Here is a 12,629-nt window from a genome sequence, read left to right on the forward strand (position 1 = left end):
CCCAAAACAAATAAAATTTGTACAACACACACAACTACTAACACTAACACGTAGTAACAGTGGGAGCACGAGATCGATCCTCAGGGAACCTCTATTAATTGACAAAATTGACTTTTGACATCCAAATTGTGGGGGTGGTTTTGTTGATTTTTAAGAAATTAAGTAAAAGAAAAACAAGAATTGAAATCAATTTTTGGTAATGAGATTAATGAGAGAGTAAAAAAAAAAAAAATGTCAGAAATTAAATGAAAAAAGGATCTTAGGGATTTATGTAGATTAACCTAATTCTATCATAGACTTAATTGATTTCATGTAACTCAATTATTTCATATTTCATTAAAAAATAATTGATTTATGTAGGTTAATTGGCTAATTATGGCATTAGGGATAGGATGAACTGGCGAGTTAGTAGCTAGTACAACTAGGAAACCCCCATGTGCGAACTGTGTCAAGCATCATTCAGGGACATGTTATAGTGGAAGGAACGTTTGTTTCCAATGTGGATAGACAGACCATTTCAAGAAGGATTGTCCTCAGTTAGTTCGAGAGGCTCGGGTAGAACAAAAGATGATTTTTCAGACAGTAGATCAATCAAAAGCAATTAAAGCTAAAGGTAAATGTCCCAGGGGTGCCAAACAGAAAGGGATAGTAGAACGACCTCAACAACAGGGTAGAGTATATGCAGTAACCCACCAGGAGGCGAAGGAGTCACTAGATGTTGTAACTGGTAAGGTAACTTTATGTAACCAGTTTACTTATGTATTATTAAATCTTGGTGTTACACATTCATTCATGTCTAGCATGTTTGCATTGCATATAGATAGGATGCTTGAGAGAATGCCTAATGAGTTGTTTATTTCTACACCTGTTGGAAATGTACTAGTAGTACGAGAATATTACAGGAATTGTGAGGTAGTGATTGAAAACCAGAGTTTTTGGCTCGATTTGATTTCTCTAGAGTTGCTTGAGTTTGATACTATTCTATGCATGGATTTTTTGAATAAATATTATGCCTCTGTTGATTGTTTCAAGAAGAAGGTAGTGTTTAGAAGGCTAGGAGAGAAGGAGATATTGTTTATTGAGGTCAAAAGACTTCTCCCTAATAGTTTGATATCAGCATTTAAAGCAGGTAGTTATTGAGCAAAGGATGTGTTGCCTACCTGGCACATGTAATAGTTTCACAAGATAAAAATTTGAAGCCAGAAGATGTGCCAGTTGTGTAGGAGTTTTTAGATGTATTCCTTGAGGAGTTGTCAAGATTGCCTCCCGACAGGGAAGTTGAGTTTACTATTGATTCATTTAATTCTAGGTACAACCCCTATTTAGCAAGCCCTGTATAGAATGGCACCAGCAGAGCTGAAAGAGCTAAAGGTGCAGTCACAAGAGTCAATGGACAAGGGGTACATGAGACTAGGGATGGAAACAGTTCGGTTTGATTCGGTTTGGTGGTCAAACCGAATCGAATCGAATTTTCTAATATGTGAAATCAAACGAACCAATTTATTGGTTCAAACTAAACCGAACCGAACCGTATACATATATGCGGTTCAGTTTGGTTTCAAATTCGATTTTGGTATTTTTGAAAAATCTATGTTAATTTTTTTTAAATTAAAAAAGGGTTTAATTTACAACTCGGTTTTGTTCTTTAAACTAAAAACAGTTTGGTTCTAAATTCGGTTTTACCATTTTTTATATGTATAAATATTTATGTATATATATATATATATTAGTTAAAAATGGTTTAGTTCGATTTCAGATTCGATTTTCAAAATTGAAATTGAACTAAACCGAATTAATTCGGTTTCAAAATTTCTTCAAAACAGGTCCGAATCGCATTTTTATGTTTCATTGAGTTTTTGGTTTGGTTCGATTTGATTTTTAGAAATGGTTCGATTTTTACGATTTGAATGGCCACCCCTACATCAGACCTAGAGTATCACCCTAAGGAGCGCCAGTTCTGTTTATGAAGAAGAAGAATGGCACTCTTAAGTTATGTATAGATCACAGGCAGTTCAATAAGGTGACAATCAGGAATAAATATCCATTACCCCGCAATGATGATCTCTTCGATTAGTTAAAGGGAGCCATAGTGTTCTCTAAGATAGATATGAGATCGAGATACCATCAGTCAAATATAAAAGAGGCGGATGTTCCTAAGACTGCTTTTAGAACCAAATACGGGCACTATGAGTTCTTAGTAATGCTGTTTTGTCTGACGAGTGCCCCTGTGTTATTCATGGACCTAATGAATAGGATCTTTCATCCCTATCTAGATCATTTTGTAATTATTTTTATTGATGACATCTTAGTATATTTAGGTAGCAGGGAAAAGCATAAGGAACATCTGAGGACCATGCTTCAGACGTTACAAAAAAAGAAGTTATATGCTAAGTTCAGTAAGTGTGATTTCTGGCTAGATCAGGTTGTATTTTTAGGGCATGTGGTATCAGCAGCATGAGTTAGTGTAGATCCCCAGAAGACAGAAGCCATAGTAAACCGAGAGCGACCTACTACGATATCTGAGGTACGTAGTTTCCTTGGATTAGCAGTTATTACAAGAGGTTTATGGATGGTTTTTTCAGGATAGCTCTTCCATTGACTAACCTAACAACAAAGGAGGTGAAGTTTGAATGGCCGCATAAATGTGAACGTAGTTTCAGAAGTTGAAGCAAAGACTAGTGTCTACACCAATATTTACTCTTCCTTCCCCATGCAAGGAATTTGAGATTTGTTGTGCTACGTCCAGGCAAGGGTTAGAATGTATTTTGATGCAAGAGGGTAAAGTGGTAGTTTATGCTTCTCGACAGTTAAAGAAACATGAATGTAATTACCCTACACATGATCTAGAGCTAGTAGTTCTAGTATTAGCTCTGAAGCTGTGGAGACATTATTTGTTTGGTGAGCGTTGCCACATATTCACTGATCATAAGAGCTTAAAGTATATTTTTAATCAGAAAGAGCTGAACTTGAGACAAAGAAGATGGATGAAGCTGATCAAGGATTATGATTGTATTATTGAGTACCATCCAGGTAAAGCGAATGTGATAGCTGATGCCCTAAGCAGAAAGTCAGGAACAGTAAAAGCTACTCTCTGTTCCATACGAGGTTTATTGCTACAGGAATTGAAGAGTGCTAATGTTGTTTTAACAGAGCCATACAGAGAGTTTGATAGCTTTGTTTCAGGTACGACCTAGCTTAGTTGATGATATTCTTCATGAACAGTTAGAAGATTTTGATCTCCAAAAGATAGCTAAATATGTATGCAAGAATCAGAGGACAAACTACGAGCTAAAATCAGAAGGAGTTTTACTCAAGAGAGGTAGGGTATGTGTACCCAATGCCCTAGATTTGAAACATGCCATTTTGGAAGAGGCTCACAGTTCAACTTATGCTATGCACCCATGCAGTACAAAGATCTATAGAATGTTGAAGAAGTCTTATTGGTGGCCTAGGATGAAAAGAGAGATAGCCGAGTTTGTTGATAAGTGTTTGATTTGTGAGCAGGTAAAGCCTTAGCGGCAGAGACCAGTAGGATTACTCAATCCATTGGCAGTGCCAGAGTGGAAATGGGAGCATATTACGATGAATTTCTTATTTGGCTTGCCTAGAACGCCTTCAGATTATGATGGAATTTGGGTAATTATTGATAGAGTGACAAAGAAAGCTAAGTTCTTACCAGTGAATATCACTTTTACCCTAGACAGGTTGGCTAAGTTGTATATTGAAAGAATAGTAAGTCAGTATGGAGCTCCAATATCGATAGTATCTGATCAAGATCTGAGATTCACTTTGAAGTTATAGCCTAGTTTACAGAAAGCCATGGATACTAAGTTACATTTTAGTACGACTTTCCATCCACAGACCAATGGTCAGTGACAATTCAGACGTTGGAGGACATGCTGAGAGCATGTGTACTGCAGTTTAAAGGAAGTTGGGATATACACCTATCATTAATAGAGTTTGAATATAACAACAGTTATCATTCCAGTATCGGAATGGCTCCGTACAAAGCTTTGTATGGTAGACCTTGTCGTATGCCAACCTGAACAGATCAACGCAGGCTGTTGCTGACGCCTCCGCAATAGGAGGTTTTATGGATAAGACGAATACTGAGGCCAAGGTCATCCTTGACCGCATCTCGCGGAACATGGATGACTGGGTCGATGATGAATACGAAGGAAGAGGCTCTGCAGGAAGAAGAAATGAAACTACCATTGTCTCTACAGAGACAATGACCACACTGGCCGCTCAGATGGCCGCAGTAACCTCAATCCTCTAATCAATGGCAATCAATCAAGGAGCCATCTCCCAACAAACAGCGTAACCTACTGCTTCGGCTTAAGTGGCCGCAATCAGTTGCCTTAATTGTGGAGGGGTCCATGTGGCAGACATGTGCCCATCGAACGTCCAGCAAGTATGCGCCATCCAGAATAACCCCTTCAGCAACACATATAATCCTGGTTGGAGGAACCATCCTAACTTCGATTGGGGAGGGAATCCTAACCAAGGAGGGCCAAGCAACCATCAGGGTGGTAGTTCAGGGAATCGTGGAAACCCTTCTCCTTTTCACCATAATTCTAATCACGGTCAACGAAGGCAATCGCACAACCAACAACCCTCATCTTCAAACACCTCTGGAAGCTCATTGGAGGCCATGCTCAAGCAGTACATGGATAAAATGATGCAGTGATGCAGGCGCAGGCGTCTTCAATTAGAAATTTGGAGATTCAAGTGGCGCAGCTGGCTTCTGAACTTAGAAATAGAGCACTTGGAATGTTGCCCAGCAACTCTGAAGCCCCTGGATCTCATGGAAAGAAGCAATATCAGTGAAGACATTGGGCAGGCAAGCTGAACCGGCTGCAGAGGTGTGGATTGCGTCCATCAAAAGAAACTATCTTCCGGTTCATATCTCAATTCTATGTTTAGTTGCTTTCATAAATTCTTGTCTTTAATGATTTGTGAACTTTGTCATTTACTGCTTTATTCAATTTTTCTTTCATTGCTTTATGAATTTATGATTCATTTAATTCCTGTGCATTTATTTCTGTAACTCTCTTAATTCCTTTATCTTTTCTGTCATAAATGCATCATTCTTAAACGTGGTGAATGATTGATCAATAAGAAGAAATTATTACCGCAATGTTCGTATGACTTGCGTTGATGAAATATATATATATATGTAATAAAAATAAAAACAAAAATTTTAATAATAAAACAATCAACATCCGGTATGCATTGCGTTAATGGGTGCATCTTGTACAACAAGATACACTTTGCATTTATCCAACTCAAATGCATTGCGTTGAGGGGTGTGTTGCACTTGTATGTGTTCTTTGCCCGTCCTTAGCAAAAATGCACTATGTTGAGGTAGTGATGCGCTGGTAGAAATACCGTGTGCCCGATCCTCTAGAAATACGTTTAGTTAAGAGGTGTGTTGCGGGAATATATGTGTTGTTGCCCATCCTCTGCAAAGATGCATTTGCGTTGATGAATTCATTGCGTTAATTCTTTACCTTGCGCCCATTCGAATAAAACTCCAAAGAAAATTTCTTTTGCAAATTAAGAAGTCTAATCGCTTCAGCTTCCAAGGACATGGTGAATTTTCAGTTGAAAGGACGTATGACTCTGCAACTTCATAAATGTGAGGAGTGCGAATGACAGGCTTTTTGAGTAGCTCGAGGCCTACCACCGCAGAATCCGTGTTGGGCCCATCAAGGCCCAACCTATAAAAGCGAGTTTCTTTGTCTTAGACCGTCTACATGCTTCATTTTGCAAAAAGAAACCCTAGCTCTTGCATACCAGCTTTCTTCTTCCCAGAACCCTTAACTATTTCCAGTTTTCTTTCACTCGAGCATACATGGCAGACCAAACTTCCCAGCCTTCCGCTTCACCTTCAACACCTTCATCAGCCCAACTTTCCATGCGAAAGGCAACATTTCTTGCTGCCAATCGTCGTCTTGCTGCCCAACCATACACCGTTCCTTGAATCGCCGGAAGACCCTGGCGAAACCCTCTAGTAGCCAGGCCAGTCCTATTCCAAAGGGGGAAAGTTATGAAAGCACCCCACTCCCAACACCAGCAGTCTCCACTGAAAGTGAGAAGAAGAGGCAAGATGACAAGGAGGTGTTTGGGAGCATTCTGAGTAACCTGGAGAAAGAAGGAGGATTACCCAAAGTTGGGGTTGTGAACCAACCACTGCTTACAGAGGAAGTGGTGGAAGAAGAGACAAGAGGAAGTACTCTAGCCATAATGGATCCTAAGGAAACCACGCAAGTAGAATCCTATGAAGGACCCATCAGAGTCGCGTTGGAGGAAGTCGTGGCAGGGAAGCAACCAGAAGTGGTTGAGGAGAACAAAAAGAAAAAGAAAGCTGAAGAAAAGGAAAAGAAAAGCAAAGGAAAGAAGGTTGGAGAAGGTGAGCCATCCCATCATCACAAAGTAGAGAAGAAAATCAAAGAGAAGGAGGATGAAGAAGATGAGGAGGCCAATCTAAGGAAGAGGAAAGAGAGAGAAGAAAGGAAAGAGAGCATGCATGAAGAAAGGCGCCTGAAGAAGGAAGAAGAAAGGAAAAAGAGGGCTGCAAGCCCAGAGCTGGACAGTGAATCCACTTCCATAAGGGAGGACAAAGGGGAATCAACGCAACTTAGAGAAACAATGCAACCTGAAACAACGCAAACAGTTACGACTGAAGAAGAAGAAGAAGGAGATATTACCCCCTTGATGCGACACCGCAAGGAGAATGCACCGCAAGGGTCAACTATGGACCCTCCAATTTTGATTGACGCATTAGAAGAGCAGGAGAGGAGGAGAAAAGAGGAGGAAGGGAAGAAGGAAAAAATAGCGCGGGCAACAACTCATCATCGTAGAGGGTAGTCGAAAGAGGAGACTACAAGATGAGAAGGTGCGCCGCAATAATGAAATTTTGAGAATCGAGGAAATAAAAGGCTCGAAAAGGAAAGCGTCTTTTACTGGCCTCCGAGCAGTTTGAAAGAGAGTTTGAAACAGAAAGAAAGAGAGAGACAGAAGAAGAAAAGAAAAGAAGGCAAAGAAGAGGAAAAGAAGAAGGAAGAGAAAGGAGAAGAAGCCCCAAGCAAACATGCATCGCTTAACAAAGAAGAAAGGAAAAGAACTGGCTTGAACAGGAGAGGAAACAACACAAGGAGAGAGAAACAAAACAAAGGCAGAAATCCCGCCTTGCGTTGACCAAGGAAAAGGGCAAAGCAGTCGCAGAAAGTAGCAAGCCCGCGTTGGCAAAAGTGCGTCCATCAAGAAAAGAAGGAGAACGATGACTTACTGATGAAGATGGCTTTTTCCCTGTGCCAACGCCACTACCAGACCTGATTACGAGCATAATCGTAGAACATGGATGAGACACATTTTTCAGTGCCCAGCCATTGTTATTCTAGGGTATGCGCGACTTTTACCACGGATGTTGCATGGCACCAAGGATGTGGTGACCATAAAAGGGAAAATGGTGTCTTTCAGCGCAAGGGACATCAATGAACTATACCAGATGAAGGATAACCCGGATGCACCGGGCAACAAAATCATTGATGATCCCATTGAAGAGAAGATGGAAGATGTGCTACGAGTATTAACGTAACCAGGCACTAAGTGGTCGGCTTTTTAAAAGGCATCAAGACCTTGGCGTCCAAGACTCTGCTTCCTGAGGCGCGGCTTTGGGTTTATTTGGTCAAACGACGGCTGATCCAAACTTCCCATGACAAAACAATTTTGAGGGATCGAGTCATAGCCATATATTGCATTGCGCGCGACATTTCTATCAATTTGGCCAGTTGATCGCAAGACAATTCGAGGTTTTTGTGGACACATAAGAGGGCAGTACTTCTTCCATGGACGGTTTTAAGTTTATGCCTACACTGGGTGTGGGCATTGATGAAGAGCCAATGGCAGAAGTTCACGGCCTATATAATGTCAAGATTTTGAGGTTTCTCCTCAAAGATTTCCCATATGCCCTGAGCTCCCTTTGAAGAAGCCCAACATTGGTTTGAATGTGCCGTAAGAGACCAGGCTGAAGAAACAGCGCAGAGATGACAAGGAAAGGGGAAAATCCAAGAAGAAACAACGCAAGATCCAAAACCTTTGAACTCTTTACCCTTAATAATTCACCTTCCAAGCCCTCCACACAACCTTTTTTTTCCTTTCCTACGCACTTTCCAATCTTCTCCTTCCCCCAGATCTCTCAACCGCATACCCAGCAGCCCTATCATCACCTTCAACATCTCATCGCAACTTCCCTTTCCACCATCGCATGTTGATGACCCACATGATTTGGGTGAAGGCACTATCTGCCAACCCCAAAATGTCGATGGCGAGGCATTGTAGGCACAACCTACCGTTGCTTCCTTAGCTGCTAAGTTAGCAGATATGCGGTCCCTTCTTGCTCAACAACAACAACTCTTCTCTCAACAACAAGAGATTTTCTCTCAGCAACAAGCCTTCTTCGGCTAGAGAATGGATGCAGTAATGGAGCGAGTCAACGATTTACAACGCAGTGCTGCCATGACAAGGCAGGTGTTGATCAATATTTAGCGCAACATTTATACGATTCACCTGCACCAAAGACAGATAGTGGAGCGCAGCCATGAGTACTTTAATTTTCTGACAGCATATCTTCATGGACCCATGGTTCCTCCGCATCTCAGGCAGCATTTGATTTTTGCAGAAGCTTCTCAAGTACCACATCTGAACCCTTCTCTAGAACCTTCTGCCCCTCAATAATCTTTACTTTTATTTTTGTGTTCATTCTGTTAATTTTATTTAATTCATTATTTTTGTATGCTTATCTAAATTCTTTGATTCTTTGTACATGCAAAATTTTTTGTATTGCGTTATTTGTAATTACTTGTATACTTAGTTAATTTTCAATACAACTAAGTAACAATTCTATCCATATGCCTATGCCTCTTCTTTATCATCCTTTGTCAACTTGCTATATTCTTAACCTTTCTTTTTGCATTATTCATTGCGCTGCCATGATGTATAATATGCGTATACTTAGTAACATTTCCCACACTTTGTATTTTCTAACTAACACTTAGTTAATTCGTAGCTTAGCAATACTTTACCTTTTATCCTTCAAAATTCTGCTCAAACCTTCTTTTTGAAATTTTGTCTAAGTGTTTGTCTATTCTACCTAAACAACGCAATGAGAACCTTGCGCATCTCTAAATTTGGGGGTGGGGAAGGTCTGAGTAGATGAGATCAAGAGTATGTGGTCATTAAGAAAAATGCGCTCATTATTTTTTTTTAAAAAAACAAATTTTCATATAAACTCCAATGTCAGCGCAAGGGAAACTCCAAAAACAATCCCAACCTGATAAGAGTTAAGTTGTGAAAGGAGCTTGCTCGTAGTTGGATGTTCGCATGACACCCGTGGGAGCAAGCCAAAACGAAAGTGGGTTTCCAAGAACAACGCAATATGAAAAGAGAAAAATGAAAAAGAAACAAAATAAAAGAAACAAGAAACAACTCCTCTGAAATTCATGAGTTAATGTTGAGATTGGCACACAACCGTAGTTGGATGTTCGCATGACACCCATGGGGACAAGCCAAAACAAAGGGTGTAACCATGATCAATTGTCTCTAATAAATGACGCAAAGTTTGACCACCGCATCCAGATGCATCAAGTTTTTTTGACAAGAAGAGGTAAACATTCTTTTTAAAACTAGAAAAGCATTTTTGAGCAGAAATTTGTTGTATAGAAGAATAAAGTAGGGCTTTATTATGAATTTTCAAGGATAGAAAGAAAATTGCATTGTTAAATAATGTGCCTAAGTGGAGCATTCGGAGCAATCAATCGACGCAAAATTAAGGATAGGAATTGATCATTATTGCCTTAGTAGAAGATATGCTCGAGGACAAGCATATATCTAAATTTGGGGGGTTATAACTTGTAGAAATACAAGTTATTTATACTGCTTTATTTAGATATTGCGGCCAAAAGAAAGGAAAGTTGCGTCAATTGTATGGAAATTACCTAAGAAATGCAAGAATTATAAATTTTCGTTAATACACCTACTGGCACCATTGCATATTTCAAGTCTGTTTTGTAGGAAATCAAGTCACTGCATGCGTTCATGGCTCAAGAGAAAAGAACAACGCATCTACGTCGCATTACGCCCATCATTCAGGAATGAATAGACGATCAATGCAATGACGGCGCATGCGACAATCAATCAAGAGCTAAGCGATCAACGCAATCTCAACCGCATGCGGTAATAAAAAAACACCACCGCATGTGGGCAAACGATCAAAGATGCAAAAGAGCAACACAATTGCAGAGGATCCAGACACGTGTACAGTTGACCGTTGTGCATTTCTAACGGGATTGATCGGGTAACAAAAAGAATATTCATTTCACCATTTCCGGAGCTGCCATAACAATAAAGTGGGGTCCACATTGCAGAGAGTCAAAGCTGGGCCAATAAATAGCCTCTGAAATTCTATGAGAAGATATACTTGATACGGGCATATTTGATATTTGTATATTGAGAGAAAGATTGGTCTGAGTGCTGATCGGAGAAGATCCGAGAAGATTAAAGAGACAAGGCCGAGAGGTGAGTCTCAGGGCGAATCCTTTCAATCCCCACCGTGAAGCTCTATACCAAGGTCACTTCTATCGGACGAGCAAGCTTGAGAGGGAAGCTCTTCCTTCCATTCACTCCATTCTCCGGTAAGCATATCCACTGTCCAGATCTGTTCAAGATGTTGGCACTTTTCTGTATTTGTTTCTATCTCTTATCATCAACTGTATTCATCTTCTTAATCTCTATCATTCACACCATGTATCAGACGCTAAATATTAGTATTGAATGTCATGATCATTTTCATCTCCATCTTTCTGTGTATTTCCATTCCCCCAATAATCGCTTTTTCCATGATGTTTTCTTAATCCCTTGGTAATTAGAATGAATTAAACAAGTAAGTTAATCTGTGCTAAAGAAATGAATATGTTTAGCTAAAGCATGCTAGACGACATCTTCACCTGTGAGAGCATAAGTGAAGATGCCATTCTGCCTGTCGAGAGAAGGTTAGAAGAATGCGTTAACTAAAGCGATAAGTACTTCCAGAGGTGGAAGCAACCTTGCATTCATTATGTTCATCCCTATTTCACCACAGAGATATGGGAACACGGCCGATCACTGAGAGGTATACGCCAAGGGAAAGCGGAACAGTAGTTATAACTTTAACGCAATTAATGAACTTGCGATGTTTATATTAATTAACCTTTCTATTTCTGTTCCATACATAAAGACTTGCCACCGCATAACACGACCTTTTGTATAATCTTTACAGTCAGTCTTAATCTCAGTATCATGTATCAATATCCTGTATCTTGTATCATATTAGCTTAGGTTTACTTTTACCGCATTTTATTAATGCAATTTTACTTTACCGCATATTTTACTTTACTGCAATTTTAAATACCTGTATAAACCAACTTTTTATTAATTGGAAAAACCCCGGTCGCATATATCACGAACGTAATGCATTAACTACGCAATCCCTGTGTTCGACCTCGGATCACTCCGAGAAACTTGCAGTGAAATTATACTTGGTTTCAACGCAATGAAACTTGTGATAACGCATAGCATACTACAAGCATTCCATTAATAACGCATACATCTAGAAGTAGTATCGCATATCATCGCATCATAAAAAAATATGTCAACAATGATGCTGAAGGTGAGGATGGAGCTACTGGATATGCGGTTAGAGAATCAGGGGCAAGGAGAAGATTGGTGAAATGCTCGAGAAGGGAAGAAGAAGGTTGTGCAGGAGGGCTTGGAGGGTGAATTATCAAAGAAAAAGGGTCCAATGGTTCTGATTCTTGCGTTGGTGAGTCTTGGACTTTCCCTTTTCCTTTGTCATCTTTGCGCTGTTTCTTTGGCTTGGGTTGCTGCGGCGCATTTAAACCAATGACGGGCCTCTTCAATGGGAGCTCAGGGCAGTGTGGGGAATCTTTGAGGAGCAACCTCAAAATCTTGACATTTATGAGGCCATGAACTTCAGGCATGGGTTCTTCCTAAATGCCTACACCCATTGATAGGCATAAACTTGAGACAGTCCATGGGAAGAAATACTAACCTCTTATGTGCCCCACAAAACCTCGAATTTGTCTTGCGATCAACTGGCCCACATCGATTGGAATGCAGCGCGCAATGCAATATGTGGCCATGACTCGATCCCTCGAAATTGTTTTGTCATGGGAAGTCGGGATGAGTTGCTGTTTTACCAAATATACCTAAAGCCATGCCTCGGGAAGTAGTGTTTTGGACACCAGAGTTCTGATGCCTTTTAATTAAAACGTCCACTTAGTGCTCAGTTGCGTTAATGTTTGCAGCGCATCTTTCATCTGCTTGTCAAGGATCATCAATGATTTTATTACCCAGCACATCTGGGTTGCTCTTCATCAAGTATAATTCATTGGTGTCCTTTACGCTGAAAGACACCATTTGCCCTTTTATGGTCACCACATCCTTGGTGCCATGCAACCATCCATTGTAGAAGTTTCTCACTACCTTTGGAATGATGATGGCTGGGCACTGGAAAAATGTTTCCCATCCGTGCTCCAGTACAACGCTTGTAATCAGGTTTGGTAGTG

Source organism: Benincasa hispida, chromosome 5 (assembly GCF_009727055.1).
Source record: "Benincasa hispida cultivar B227 chromosome 5, ASM972705v1, whole genome shotgun sequence".
NCBI lineage: Eukaryota > Viridiplantae > Streptophyta > Magnoliopsida > Cucurbitales > Cucurbitaceae > Benincasa > Benincasa hispida.